Source organism: Salvelinus fontinalis, chromosome 17 (genome assembly GCF_029448725.1).
Source record: "Salvelinus fontinalis isolate EN_2023a chromosome 17, ASM2944872v1, whole genome shotgun sequence".
Classification (NCBI taxonomy): Eukaryota; Metazoa; Chordata; class Actinopteri; order Salmoniformes; family Salmonidae; genus Salvelinus; species Salvelinus fontinalis.
In genome coordinates, this window is record NC_074681.1 from 11429488 (window position 1) to 11445321 (window position 15834).

Here is a 15834-nt window from a genome sequence, read left to right on the forward strand (position 1 = left end):
AGAGAAAAGGAGAGAGTATTATTTGTATTTTTGACAACGTTTACTTTTACTTCACCACATTTCTAAAGACAATGATGTACTTTTTACTCCATACATTTTCCCTAAAACCCAAAAGTACTTGTTACATTTTGACAGGAAAATGTTCAAATTCACACACTTATAAAGATAACATCTCTGGTCATCCCTACTGCCTCTGATCTGGCAGACTCACTGAACACAAATGCATTGTATGGAAATTATGTCTGAGTGTTGGACTGTGCACCTGGCTATCTGTCAAAAAAAAAAAAACGAATTGCGGGATATGAAGTGGTGTTGATAGCGCCCCCTATCTTCTGGGAGTGTAAGGTGTAGTTGGCCCCGTACACTGGGCTGGCATCCCAGGTCAGGGACAGGATGATGGTGGAACAGGACACCATGCCCTCCAGGTCGATAGGTGGACACAGTGCTGAGCAGTCCAAAGACAACAGAAGTACTAGAGTATACAGTTGCTAACTCAAGTCCAACAAGTGGGAATGTAATGAAGAATGGAGTCTCGGACACCCAGAACTAAAATCTTGCGTTAATGCGTCAGATCCTCCATCAGGTTCAGGGGATAGATGTATGAGAAAAGATACAAACCAGACTATCAAAGTCTCCACCCCACTAAATGGATGGGCTAAATGTCCCCTCCCCTTCTGAAATTTTAAAGATGTGAACACTTGCGAAATCGTGATTTGTCCAAATGATCAGGGGCGGAAAAAATCTATGCAGCGGAACAAAGTCCCTGGTTAATCGTCTCATCCCACAGTCTGTTGAGAGATGCTACGATATCGTTCTATGTTACATGTGTTTGTCCATGAGAGATTATGAAGGATGTAATCGAGTTCTAGATCTACAAGATATTCATCACAGACAGATCAGACAGACAGACTCTGTCTCTTCTCACCTGTTCTGAGTTCAACGTCAGGGCTGGGGTCGCTATGGCAGCCCCTTTCTATGGTAACCACGGTGACAGCGTAGGTCTCGGCGCAGTGCAGGTCGGTGAAGGAACAGTCGGTGGAGTTGGAGCTGCAGGTGTGGGTGTGTCCGTCGTCACCTGTGGCGGTTGCTAGGTACATGTCCGCCCTGGCAACGGCCGTCCAGGAGACAGTGCCCATGTTGCCATCACACTGCAGAGACGTTGTGACATTGGTGGGGGCACAGGCACCTGTAGGGAGAGAGAAAGAGAGAGAGGGAGAGAGAGAGAGAGGGGTGATGGAGAAAGAGAGAGACAGAGAGAAGGGAGAGACAGAGAAAAGGAGAGAGTATTATTTGTATTTTTGACAACGTTTACCTTTACTTCACCACATTTCTAAAGACAATGATGTACTCTTTACTCCATACATTTTCCCTAACACCCAAAAGTACTTGTTACATTTTGACAGGAAAATGTTCAAATTCACACACTTATAAAGATAACATCTCTGGTCATCCCTACTGCCTCTGATCTGGCAGACTCACTGAACACAAATGCATTGTATGTAAATATGTCTGAGTGTTGGACTGTGCACCTGGCTATCTGTCAAAAAAATAAAAAAAATAATTGCGGGATATGAAGTGGTGTAGATAGCGCCCCCTATCTTCTGGGAGTGTAAGGGGTAGTTGGCCCCGTACACTGGGCTGGCATCCCAGGTCAGGGACAGGATGTTGGTGGAACAGGACACCATGCCCTCCAGGTCGATGGGTGGACACAGTGCTGAGCAGTCCAGAGACAACAGAAGTACTAGAGTATACAGTTGCTAACTCAAGTCCAACAAGTGGGAATGTAATGAAGAATGGAGTCTCGGACACCCAGAACTAAAATCTTGCGTTAATGTGTCAGATCCTCCATCAGGTTCAGGGGATAGATGTATGAGAAAAGATACAAACCAGACTATCAAAGTCTCCACCCCACTAAATGGATGGGCTAAATGTCCCCTCCCCGTCTGAAATTCGAAAGATGTGAACACTTGCGAAATCGTGATTTGTCTAAATGATCAGGGGCGGAAAAATCTACGCAGCGGAACAAAGTCCCTGGTTAATCGTCTCATCCCACAGTCTGTTGAGAGATGCTACGATATCGTTCTATGTTACGTGTGTTTGTCCATGAGAGATTATGAAGGATGTAATCGAGTTCTAGATCTACAAGATATTCATCACAGACAGATCAGACAGACAGACTCTGTCTCTTCTCACCTGTTCTGAGTTCAACGTCAGGGCTGGGGTCGCTATGGCAGCCCCTTTCCATGGCAACCACGGTGACAGCGTAGGTCTCGGCGCAGTGCAGGTCGGTGAAGGAACAGTCGGTGGAGTTGGAGCTGCAGGTGTGGGTGTGTCCGTCGTCACCTGTGGCGGTTGCTAGGTACATGTCCGCCCTGGCAACGGTCGTCCAGGAGACAGTGCCCATGTTGCCATCACACTGCAGAGACGTTGTGACATTGGTGGGGGGACAGGCACCTGCAGGGAGAGAGAAAGAGAGAGACAGGAAGAGAGAGGGGGGGAGAGAGTGATAAGGGGAGAGAGAAAGAGAGAGTGGGTGGCTGGAATGGAGTCAGTGAAATGGTATCAACCACATGAAACCACTCGTTTGCAGTGGTGTAAAGTACTTAATTAACCTCTTGAAGCTAGACGGCAGTATTTTTATGTTTGTTAAAATAACGTTCCCAATGTAACCTGCCTATTTCTCAGGCCCAGATGTTAGAATATGCATATAATTGACAGATTAGGATAGAAAACAGTATAAAGTTTCCAAAACTGTCAAAATAGTGTCTGTGAGTACAACAGAACTGATTTTGCAGGCGAAAACCTGAGGATATCCAACCTCGAAGTGCCTCTTATTTTGAAAAATCTCTGTTCCATTGCCTTCCTTTCCTCCATTTAAAGGGATATCAACCAGATTCCTTTTCCTATGTCTTCCACAGGGTGTGAACAGTCTTTAGACATAGTTTCAAGCTTTTATTTTGAAAAATTAACGAGATTTATCAAATCGCGTCAGTGGACTGCCTGATGTCCTTCGATTAGTTCATGCGTGCAAAAGTGGTAGCTTAACATTTTCTTTCTCTCTTGTATTGAAGTAGTTTACCATCCGGTTGAAATATTATTGATTATTTATGTTAAAAACAACCTGAGGATTGATTATAAAAAATGTTTGACATGTTTCTACGAACTTTACGGACTCTATTTGGAATTTTCGTCTGCCCTTCATGACCTGCACAAGCCTGTGGATTACTGAACACAACGCGCCAACCAAATGGAGGTTTTTGGATATAAAAATAATCTTTATCGAACAAAAGGAACATTTATTGTGTAATTGGGAGTCTCGTGAGTGCAAACACGCGAAGATTATCAAAGGTAAGCGATTAATTTTATTGCTTTTCTGACTTTCTTGACCAATCTACATTGCTGCCAGCTGTTTGTAATGTTTTGTCTAGTGATCGATAAACTCACACAAACGCTTGGATTGCTTTCGCTGTAAAGCATATTTTCAAAATCTGACACGACAGGTGGATTAAAAACAAGCTAAGCTGTGTTTTGGTATATTGCACTTGTGATTTCAGGAAATTAAATATTTTTTGTATTTTTGAAAAAATTTGGCGCTCTGCAATTTAGCGGATGTTTACGGAAATCATCCCGCTAAAGGGATCTGTGCGCCAAGAGGTTTTAAGTAAAAATTACTACTTATGTAGTGTTTTGTGGTGTCTGTACTTTACTATTTATATTTTTGACAACTTTCACTTTTACTTCACTGCGTTCCTAAAGAAAATTATGTATTTTTCACTCCATACATTTATACCTCTGCTAAAACAAACCAAAAATTATTCCATTAAGCTTTTATTTGTATTACTTTATTAGTTTTCTATTATTATTGTTGTCGCATCGTTGAGGGGTGAACTTGCAAGTAAGCGCTCCACTCCTCTGTGTACACCATGTGTTCTGTTGCATATGAGAAATAAACTTAACCTGAACTTAATGACTCAAACACTACTTGTGTATAAATCCCCATACAGTAATCCTCTGAAGTAGTGCCCACCTTAGAGCCTAGGGCGTCATTTTAGACCCCCCCCCCCCCCCCATCACTTACCAGTTTCTACAGTGACCAGTTGGCTCTGGGAGCTGTTGCACTTCGTGTCGGTTGCTATGACGCTGGCGGTGTAGGTTTTGCCGCAGTTTAAGCCCTGTATGAGACAGTTAGGGCCCATGGAGTGGCAGGATCGCACCGTGCCGTCTGCGTGCTGTGCCATGGCGATGTAGAACACTGCACCCTGGCTCACCGTCCAGTTCATAAGGGCAGAGTTGGGGCTGCATTCCACAGAGGCTGACACGTTGGTAGGGGTACAAGGGACTGGGGAAGGGAGGAGGAGAGAGGTTAGAAGTAACGACAAGTAAATGTATATGATGCCATTATTTCTCAGCTATGATATGGAAGCTCCAGTCCTCCCTATAGGTGGCTCAACTAGCCGCAGATCCAAATCACCACCAGACTTGTCAGTCTCTTCTATCCTCTTCCTACACTATAACATAACAATATGCCCATCCTCCAGTACTCACCAGTCTTAGCTGTCTCTCCCAGCTCCTTCTCTGTGGTACAGTCATCATCTGAGGCAGTGATCCACACGCTCAGACTGTCTCCACAGGCCACACCAGGCATAGCACAGCTGTTGGTGAAGGAGCTGCAGTTGTAGCTGTCTCCGATGTTACCCTGAGATTCCACTGTGTAGGACAGAGCCCCTGCTGTCTTGTCCCAGGTGGTGATCAACACATCAGACCGACACTCCGCATGCGTCTTTATGTTCTGGGGGATACAAGGGGCTGGGGAGGGGAGGGAGGGAGGGGGTTAGAGAATTCACTCATGTTGTACACACACAGACATGTATAATACAAGTACACACACAGACACACACGTTACCTTGCATTACCACAGGTAGCCACTAGGTAGAGAAAGCTCTCTTTCTGTCCCTCCCCCTACCCCCACCACACCTTCCCTACACCCCCTCCCTTCACTCACAGGTCCGGATGTGCTTCGAGGAACTGGTTTTGCTGTTGCAATTACTGACGGCGTAAACGGTGAACTGGTAGGTGTGTCCGCAGACCGTGTTGGTGAAAAAGCACTCTGTGCCCTTGGTGCGACACTCCACCAGCTGTCCGTTCGAGGCCAGCGACGTAGCTACGTAGTAGTTGGTGTTACTGGTGGGAGCCCAGGAGAAGATGATCACATTACTGGAACACTCACGGTACGTCGCCAGCTGGGAGGGAGCACAGGGTACTGGTGGGGGAGAGAGAGAGAGGGTTAAGGGTTAGGGTGGGACAGGGGTACAGAGTAAGAGGTTAGGGGTTAGGGTGGGACAGGGGTACAGAGTAAGGGGTTAGGGGTTAGGGGTTAGGGTGGGACAGGGGTACAGAGTAAGAGGTTAGGGGTTAGGGTGGGAAAGGGGTACAGAGTAAGAGGTTAGGGGTTAGGGTGGGACAGGGGTACAGATTAAGGGGATAGGGGTTAGGGTGGGACAGGGGTACAGAGTAAGAGGTTAGGGGTTAGGGTGGGACAGGGGTACAGAGTAAGGGGTTAGGGGTTAGGGTAGGACAGGGGTACAGAGTAAGGGGATAGGGGTTAGGGTGGGACAGGGGTACAGAGTAAGGGGTTAGGGGTTAGGATGGGACAGGGGTACAGAGTAAGGGGTTAGGGGTTAGGATGGGACAGGGGTACAGAGTAAGGGGTTAGAGGCTAGGGTAGGACAGGGGTACAGGGGTACAGGGGTACAGAGTAAGGGGTTAGATGTTAGGGTAGGACAGGGGTACAGAGTAAGGGGTTAGGGGTTAAGGTGGGACAGGGGTACAGAGTAAGGGGTTAGAGGCTAGGGTAGGACAGGGGTACAGGGGTACAGAATAAGGGGTTAGGGGTTAGGATGGGACAGGGGTACAAAGAAAGGGGTTAGGGGTTAGGATGGGACAGGGGTACAGAGTAAGGGGTTAGAGGCTAGGGTAGGACAGGGTACAGAGTAAGGGGTTAGGGGTTAGGATGGGACAGGGGTACAGAGTAAGGGGTTAGAGGCTAGGGTAGGACAGGGGTACAGGGGTACAGAGTAAGGGGCTAATTAGGTGTTAGGGTAGGACAGGGGTACAGAGTAAGGGGTTAGGGGTTAAGGTGGGATAGGGGTACAGAGTAAGGGGTTAGGGGTTAGGATGGGACAGGGGTACAGAGTAAGGGGTTAGGGGTTAAGGTGGGATAGGGGTACAGAGTAAGGGGTTAGGGGTTAGGATGGGACAGGGGTACAGAGTAAGGGGCTAATTAGGTGTTAGGGTAGGACAGGGGTACAGAGTTAGGGGTTAGGGGTTATGGTGGGATAGGGGTACAGAGTAAGAAGTTAGGGGGTAGGGTGGGACAGGAGTAGAGAGTAGGGGGCTTTAGGGGTTAGGGCACATGGTAAAGGGTAGTCAACTGGAAATAGAACTGGACAAGTTGGGGGAGGTAAAAAGTGCCCTAAAAAGGTTTTTCTGTACACTGTCTGGAAGGGAAACAAACAAGTGAACTTGCTGTAAATTGGACAGTGAATGTGGAACTGTGAGATATATAACATCATATGAAATAGAGCCAGTTGGATGGAGGTTCAACTCTAATGTTCCCAAGTCAACCAGAACAATAACGGAGGGAAATATTGAAACTCAACATAAATCACTTTGTCTTTGTCTCTCCTTGTCAACACAGGTACGGTAGGTAACGTATTCCTTTGTGAGTTTTCACTCTATACCTCACACATGTCTAGGTGTGAGTATAACATTTTCACTTCCTGGTATGACAGACACTATCACTGTCTGACCTTTCATACAACCTCCCTCTACTCAATAGAGACTAGTCTAGTCAATAGGCCTCTTCAGAACTATATATTTCTGCTGAGTGTGTACCAGTGATTAGGATACTATGGGTAACAAACATCAGATACTATGGGAAGGTTCAGGAGAGAGTCCCTTAGAATTGAGGGATCAGTTGTTGGAGACATATTAAGTGTGTCTGGTAGAATGTGTACTGTATGTGTGTGTGGAGGGGTTGTGGGGTGTATGTGTGTGTGGAGGGGGTTGGGGGGTGTATGTGTGTGTGGAGGGGGTTGGGGGGTGTATGTGTGTGTGGAGGGGGTTGGGGGGTGTATGTGTGTGTGGAGGGGTTGGGGGGTGTATGTGTGTGTGGAGGGGGTTGGGGGGTGTATGTGTGTGTGGAGGGGGTTGGGGGGTGTATGTGTGTGTGGAGGGGGTTGGGGGGTGTATGTGTGTGTGGAGGGGGTTGGGGGGTGTATGTGTGTGTGGAGGGGGTTGGGGGGTGTATGTGTGTGTGGAGGGGGTTGGGGGGTGTATGTGTGTGTGGAGGGGTTGGGGGGTGTATGTGTGTGTGGAGGGGGTTGGGGGGTGTATGTGTGTGTGTGAGTGTAAACGTGAGAGGAACTGGAACAGATAACAGATCAAATAGAAGAAAAAGATGTAGACAGAGAGGAGGGGATAGCAAGATAGTAGAGGTAGGCTGTACATCCACATGTCCTTCACCTGTCTCAAAGTATGTGGATGTGTTGGAGGTGCTCTGGCAGTCCAATGAGCTGGCAGTGACCTGGATCAGGTATCTCTTTCCACAGTTCAACATGGTGATCTGACAGGTGTTTGAGGCAGAGGTGCAGGACAGGGCCGTCCCATTCACATCTACAGCCTCCGCCCTTGACAACACATTCACAGTTTGGTCATTGAGTCATTTAGCAGATGTACATAACATATGTGTGTTATTCAGAGCCACTTTCAATGAGAGGGGACACAAGAGTTTTACCCGGACCATGTGACCTGATTGGGAAAAACACCAGACCCTGGATAAGGGATCAGGAATAACTCTTGGTCCTAAGAAAAAGGCATTCAACTGAGGAAGATGTAGCAATCACATAGAACAGCACAATCAAACCAGGTAAATAAGAGACAATAGTCACCTGTAGGAGTTGGCTCCCAACACCTGTCCCCAAGTCACTGTCACCACCCCACTAGAACAGCTGTAGTTCATTGAGATGGACATGACCCTGTTGATGGCTAAAAGCAAGGACAAATACAGGTTATGCCACGCCTGTCTGTCTGTCTGTCTGTCTGTCTGTCTGTCTGTCTGTCTGTCTGTCTGTCTGCCTGTCTGTCTGTCTGTCTGTCTGTCTGTCTGTCTGTCTGTCTGCCTGTCTGCCTGTCTGTCTTTCATCTCATTTCCTCTCTCTCTCTCTGACTGTAATTTCATCTCGTTTCCTCTCTCTCTCTCTCTGACCGTCATTTAATTTCGTTTCCTCTCTCTCTCTCTGACCGTCATTTCATTTCGTTTCCTCTCTCTCTCTCTGACTGTAATTTCATCTAATTTCCTCTCTCTCTCTGACTGTAATTTCATCTAATTTCCTCTGTCTCTCTGACTGTAATTTCATCTCGTTTCCTCTCTCTCTCTCTGACTGTAATTTCATCTCATTTCCTCTCTCTCTCTCTGACTGTAATTTCATCTAATTTCCTCTCTCTCACTGACCGTAATTTCATCTCATTTCCTCTCTCTCACTGACTGTAATTTCATCTCGTTTCCTCTCTCTCTCTCTGACTATAATTTCATCTAATTTCCTCTCTCTCTCTGACTGTAATTTCATCTAATTTCCTCTCTCTCTGACTGTAATTTCATCTCGTTTCCTCTCTCTCTCTGACCGTCATTTCATTTCGTTTCCTCTCTCTCTCTTACTGTAATTTCATCTAATTTCCTCTCTCTCTCTGACTGTAATTTCATCTAATTTCCTCTCTCTCTCTCTGACTGTAATTTCATCTAATTTCCTCTCTCTCACTGACTGTCATTTCATCTCGTTTTCTCTCTTCCAACAGTACTCACTGGATGTGATGTGTGAGACATTAGTGGGTTCTCCAGGCTCTAGGAAGGCGTTGACTGATGACACTCCTACAATGTATGTGGAGCAGGGTTGTAGATTACTGACGTCCATGTACGTAGTGGTGGTGTTCTTCAGTACAGGCACGCTGGGTTTGTTGCTGTCTGTAACGCTGACCTGATACAACAGAACTTTGTTGACCGTCTGCCAAGTTACACGGGCTGTGCTCCTTCCTGTCGCTACTACGGCAACACCAGCTGGCGGTTGTACCACTGTAGGGAAAGTGATAATGGTGTGATTAGTAGGGACAGTACTACAGACACCACTGTTACTAGGGATCATCTGAGTCTTTCCTGACCACTTGATGTGACTAGGAAAAACTCAGGGCCCTTGCTATAGACATGCGCAATTTGAGTTTGTCCTGTTACTGTATATCAAAGGAGGCTGGTGGCACTTTAATTGGGGTGAACGAGCTCGTGGTAATGACTGGAGTGGCATCAGTGGAATAGTATCAAATACATCAAACAACATGGTTTCCTGGCATTTGATGCCGTTCCATTTGCTCCGTTCCGGACATTATTATGAGCCGTTCTACACTGTTTTACATACTTTATCATATAGCCTGTATGATTCTATTTGTCAGACTTACATGTAGTGATTGTCTTGGTCATGCTGCTGGTCCCCAGTCCCGCTTGGTTGGAAGAGTAGACATAGCAGTTATAAGACTTTGCAGGTGTGAGCCCATCCACCTGTCCAGTCAGCGTAGTGAAACTGTGGTTGTATCTGTCTCCGTTACTGAACCCGTCCACAACCAACAAATACTTGTCAGCCCCAGTGACGCCGGACCATTCAAATCTGATCGAGGTACTCGATATCGCCTTGGAATAGGTGATTTGGGATGTGGCGGGAACTAGAAACAAGATAAGGAAACTGTTGATGACTAACACTCAAAAAAATCAATGAAAATAGGTAAACATGGACTATTTAACTATTGGTCATTTTACACGTAGGAGAGTTACCTGTTGTCGCAATTTGCGTATTAGTGCACATCACATAGTAGAACTGAAAGACTTTCAATTGGACTTGGTAAACACTCCCTGGCCGCAATCCTTGGATCAGCCTTTGCGTACTTGACGCAGGCAGTGTCACCACAACTGGCGCAATGCTTATTGAGTTCACGACCCGCAAATCCAGAAAATAATTTGTGGCTCCAAGGTAACTGTTCCATTGGACGTTCAGTGTCGATGCTGAAGGAGACGTTATTGACGTGATACTACAAGCTGAATAGAGAACAGAAAAGTTGTCAGTTATGAAGGATAGCATGACGTAGCAGTACAAACGAAGACATTGGACAATAATATTTGATCAATTGTTAATGAGTTCTATAGTTAGGCCCTGTGCTACAAATAAAGGTTAGAAGTTGTGCATCTGGGAGCATAGAAAACACATCAGCTGAAATATTGATAATGATGATGACATTTTAACATGTATTCTGTGTAGTTTCCAAACAACCACAGTATTCAATAGCTAGTTAGTTCTCTTTTATCAATTCACAATGACTGGTCATTATTAGAATACACTACAAAAAAATGATTAAAATCTATATTTGAGAGACAAAATAAATTGTTGTTGTATTGAATTAATAATAATTTTTGTTCTACATCTATAGACATTTCTAAGGGTTGACGTTGGTGCATTGCCACGTTACATGTTTAACCTGAAATACCAGTGTAGCACAATATCTTCTTTATAAAATACTGTATATTAAGTTGTGAACCACCACATAAATAAACCTTCTACCACAATAAAATGAAGTGTTTCATTCCAAAATGTTATATATCCATTTTCAGAAATGTTGACGAATTCACTTTTTTTGTTTAAAGAAATTCTGAAAGAGATTGGTGTGTTATTTCCACATCTAATCATGGCATGGGGTTGTTCAATGAAATGCATGTGTATTTGTTTTACGAGATGTTTTTATTTCAGAGAGACACATTTTGTCACGAATATCACCGAAGGTGGCTCCCTTTCCTGTTCGGGTGGCGCTCGGCGGTCGTCGTCGCCGGTCTACTAGCTGCCACCGATCCCGTTTTCCTTTTCGTTTGTTTTTGTCTAATTGGTTTCACCTGTTCCTTGTTGGGTTTTTGGGGTGGGTACTATTTAAGTTCCTTTAACCCGCTTGTGTTTGTGCGGGCTTGTTGTTATTGTACGTAGGAGGTGTATTGTTGATGTTGGGTTTTCGCTGTTCCGGTTTATGTAACAGTCGTCTTTGGGTTGTGTTTGCGCCTGTGTTTTGGCTTCACCCATTTTTGTACCCGTTCCTGTTTACTGTGGACATTAAAGCGTTTTTTCCCGTGAAACTTCTGCTCTCTGCGCCTGACTCCACACCCATCATTCTCCTGACGTTACACATGTGGTTACAAATGTAGATGTAGACAAAAGTAGCACTGCAAAGGTTTTACAAAGTCAAATGTGACAAATAATAAAAAATGTAATAAACAACTGTACATATGATACTTTTGTGACGTCAATATTTAAATAAATAAATAACCGATTATCAATACAGTAATATGAGATCTGGGCTCTGGTCAAAAGTAGTGCACTATATAGGGAATAGGGTGCCTTTCAGGATGAGGCCTAACTCTAACACTATGGCAAGAGGCTAGATTTATATGATGGGTTGGATTTATATGATATACAGGATATGAACATTCCATTCCAGCTAAACAATGGATATATAGCGTTTTGCAAAAAAACGAACATTTTAATACACATCTAAAATCTATGAATAAAAAAATTGAGAACAGTGATATTTTACACACATAGAAGTACCCATAAGCACTAAGTTCTGATGGAAAAAACACAAATGTGAAAAAGTTGTGGATATAGCGTTTTGGAAATAAACTCTTCAAATACTTCCAATATAAGCCCAGCTAACTCACCTGCTAATGCATGCTGTATCTGAAAAAGCAATAAGGACAAAAGTTTAAAAAAAATAATGTACAAGACAAATCACAGCATCTACCTCCATCATCCACAAATAAAAAACAAAATACAAAAGAATGCATTAGAATTAACACTTACCTGAGTCAATGACAATAAGATGAAAGGTAAATATAAAGTTCCAAGCTTTTCCATGATGACTGTTAGTGTTTCAATAAGTTACATCCATAGGTACATGGGAGCTTGGATACAGGAGCTTATCTGGAATCTTCAGCGGCAGGGCACGGGTAGATCAGCTCTGTGGGATCCAATCAGAGAGCCCCCAATAAGGACAGCTGTACTCTCTCCTCTCTGCCTGTGGGCTTAGGTCAGTGTACAGGTATCATGATGGGAAGAAGAGAAAGTGTGTGAGGGGGTTTCCAGGTGATGTCCAGACACCTTACACCTGATCTTTGTTCTCAAAAAATGGTTTTCGATAAATGCTGTTTCCTGCAAGGTATGATTACAGTACCAGTCAAGAGTTTGGACACACCTATTCATTCCAGGGTGTTTCTTTATTTTGACATTTTTTTACATTGTAGAATAATAGTGAAGACATCAAAATGTAAAAGAACACATATGGAATCATGTAGTAATTTTATATTTGAGATTCTTCAATGTAGCCACCCTTTGCCTTGATGACAGCTTTGCACACTCTTGGCATTTTCTCAACCAGCTTCATGAGGTCACCTGAAATTAGGTCATGAGGTCACCTGGAATGCATTTCAATTAACAAGTGTGCCTTGTTAAAAATTCATTTGTGGAATTTCTTTCCTTCTTAATGCGTTTGAGCCAATCAGTTGTGTTGTGACAAGGTAGAGGTAGTATACAGAAGATAGCCCTATTTGGTAAAAGACCAAGTCCATATAATGGCAACAACAGCTCAAATAAGCAAAGAGAAATGACAGTCCATCATTACTTTAAGACATGAAGGTCAGTCAATCCGCAAAATTTCAAGAACTTTGAAAGTTTCTTCAAGTGCAGTTGCGAAAACCATCAAGCGCTGTGATGAAACTGTCTCTCATGAGGACCGACACAGGAAAGGAAGACCCAGAGTTACCTCTGCTGCAGAGGATAAGTTGATTATAATTAACTGCACCACAGATTTCAGCCCAAATAAATTCACAGAATTCAAGTAACAGACACATCTCAACCTTAACTGTTCAGAGGAGACTGCGTGAATCAGGCCTTCATGGTTGAATTGCTTTAAAAAAACACTACTAAAGGACACCAATAAGAAGAGACTTGCTTGGGCCAAGAAACATGCGCAATGGACATCAGACCGGTGGAAATCTGTCCTTTGGTCTGATGAGTCTAAATGTTCGATTTTTGGTTCCAAACGCCGTGTCTTTGTGAGCTGCAGAGTAGGTGAACGGATGATCTCCGCATGTGTGGTTCCCTCCATGAAGCATGGAGGAGGAGGTGTGATGGTGTGGGGGGGCTTTGCTGGTGACACTGTCAGTTATTTAGAATTCAAGGCACACTTAACCAGCATGGCTACCACAGCATTCTGCAGCGATACGCCATCCCATCTGGTTTGTGCTTAGTGGGACTATCATTTGTTTATCAACAGGACAATGACTCAACATACCTCCAGGCTGTGTAAAGGCTATTTGACCAAGAAGGAGAGTGATTGAATGCTGCATCAGATGACCTGGCCTCCACAATCACCCGACCTCAACCCAATTGAGATGGTTTGGGATGAGTTGGACCGCAGAGTGAAGGAAAAGCAGCTAACAAGTGCTCAGCATATGTGGGAACTCCTTCAAGACCGTTAGAAAAGCATTCCAGGTGAAGCCGGTTGAAAGAATGCCAAGAGTGTGCAAAGCTCTCATCAAGGCAAAGGGTGGCTACTTTGAAGAATCTCAAATATGAAATCTATTTTGATTTGTTTAACACTTTTTGGATTACTACATGATTCCATATGTGTTATTTCATAGTTTTGATGTCTTCACTATTATTCTATAATGTAGAAAATAGTCAAAATAAAGGATAAACCTTGAAATAGTAGGTGTGTCCAAACTTTAGACTGGTACTGTATGTGATATTTATTCCTCATTTCTGCTTAATTTACACCTAATTACAGCCTAATTTTCTCCTAATTTGAAAATAAAGTGTTCTGTAGGAAGTTATGTGTCTGAGAATGTCTCTAAGGATGTTTTTTAAATTATATTGTCTTCCTGTTTGAAACCCACTGGCATGAAATAACGTGATAATGCTTTCACTTACTTGAAATACAGTGGTCATTCTAAGTCAATTAATTCCTAAATGTACATCCTGGTTTGGTGACAATAGAATCGTGTTTCCTAGACATTTGTATACACACGTGTTAAGAGCTGTGTAACTACTGTTTGAGTTTCAAATGGACCTAGCAGTCACAAGTAAAGTATCCTATTGTACCTTGTGTTCAGGTATTGTTTGTTACGTCTATTGTGTTTGCTTTACAAAGTCAATGGGAAGAAGTCAGTGTACTCTCCCCATCTCTTCCTTCACGTCATAATGTCAGGCAGCGGGTTACATCTTCCTCTTGTTGTAGGATTAGACCTCACCAGGGATCATGTACTGTGAGTTACAAAGACTTTGGCACCTAGAAACCCAACAGACATATACTTATTCTAAGTGAAAGGCCTAGTTCAGAATAGCTGAGAATAAAACCTGTATTAAGAAATTAAGCATCACATTCATGTCTATCTTTATGTGGAGAAAGAAAGGCCAGATACAGAATCTGGGATTTTGACTTGGGTCTTTCATGGTGAACTAGAGATAGTACAAGTTGTGGTGTTCCGTGTGTGATTATGGGAAGGGTTGAATGATGGGATTTAAAATGACTCTTTCTCCATATTTGCGCATCTCATCTAACCTTGACTGACTGTCTTTGTCAGAAGACAATGAGGGATTAAGCATCTATTATGCGTCCATTGTGGTTGAGATTCTAGAGTTTGAGATAAGAGCTGCGTGTGAAAACAAATATGCCACCTTGATTCAGAGCCTGAAACTCAAACCTTACACAATGAGTGGAAATTGTGTTGATCTATGATTAAGGGAAAAGTGATGTGAACAGAGAGATACAGAGAGATACAGAGATACAATACTCAGATCCCTCTCCTTCGGTCACTCCTTTGTACCGGACCTACCCCTCACTGTTAGGCCCTCTGTTCCTCTCTTCCACTTCCCCTGTCCATCTCCATTGCCCTTAGTCCATCTACCATCAGTCCATCTGCCTCGGTCCATCTACCTCAGTCCATCTGCCTCGGTCCATCTGTCCCTGTGCATCTACCTCAGTCCATCTGCCTCAGTCCATCTGCCTCAGTCCATCTACCTCAGTCCATCTACCTCAGTCCAGCACCATTCCCACCAAACCCAAATAGGCCTCATGTTCTCTTTTAGTCTTACTGGGTCACTTGGAATCAAAAAAATAAAGGAGAGCCACACACTCTAGGATCTCAGATGCAAAAAGTTTATGTCCAATGTTTGGACAGACAAGTTGTCTTCATCAGGGTATAATGACAAACACTGCGGGATGACTTGATATGTTTTCGGACTTTCCCATGGTTGTATTCTTGCGGGGCAGAAACCTCAGAGATCAATTGGTAAACTCTGATTTACCACCCCAAGATATCCCTGCACAACATGAATTTGCGCCCCTACTGGATGGAAATTACAAGTGTAATGGCTGTGCTCTATGCAATGGCACTATTAAATGTAGATCCTTCAAACACCCACAAACAGGGAAACAAATCCCAGTCAAAGGTGTTATTACGTGCTCCACTAAGGCAGTTATTTATCTTATAACTTGTCATTTTGGTAAAAATGATGTGGGTAAAACAAAGCGCAAATTTTAAGTACGTATCTCAGAGCATCGTAGCACCATTGGGTGCAAAAACTCGACTTACCCAGTTGCGGCCCACTTTTTGGAAGAAAACCACTCGATTTCGTCTCTACGTTAAATTGGCATCGAACATGTCTACCTCCCTAGGAGAGGGGGTGACCTCTACAA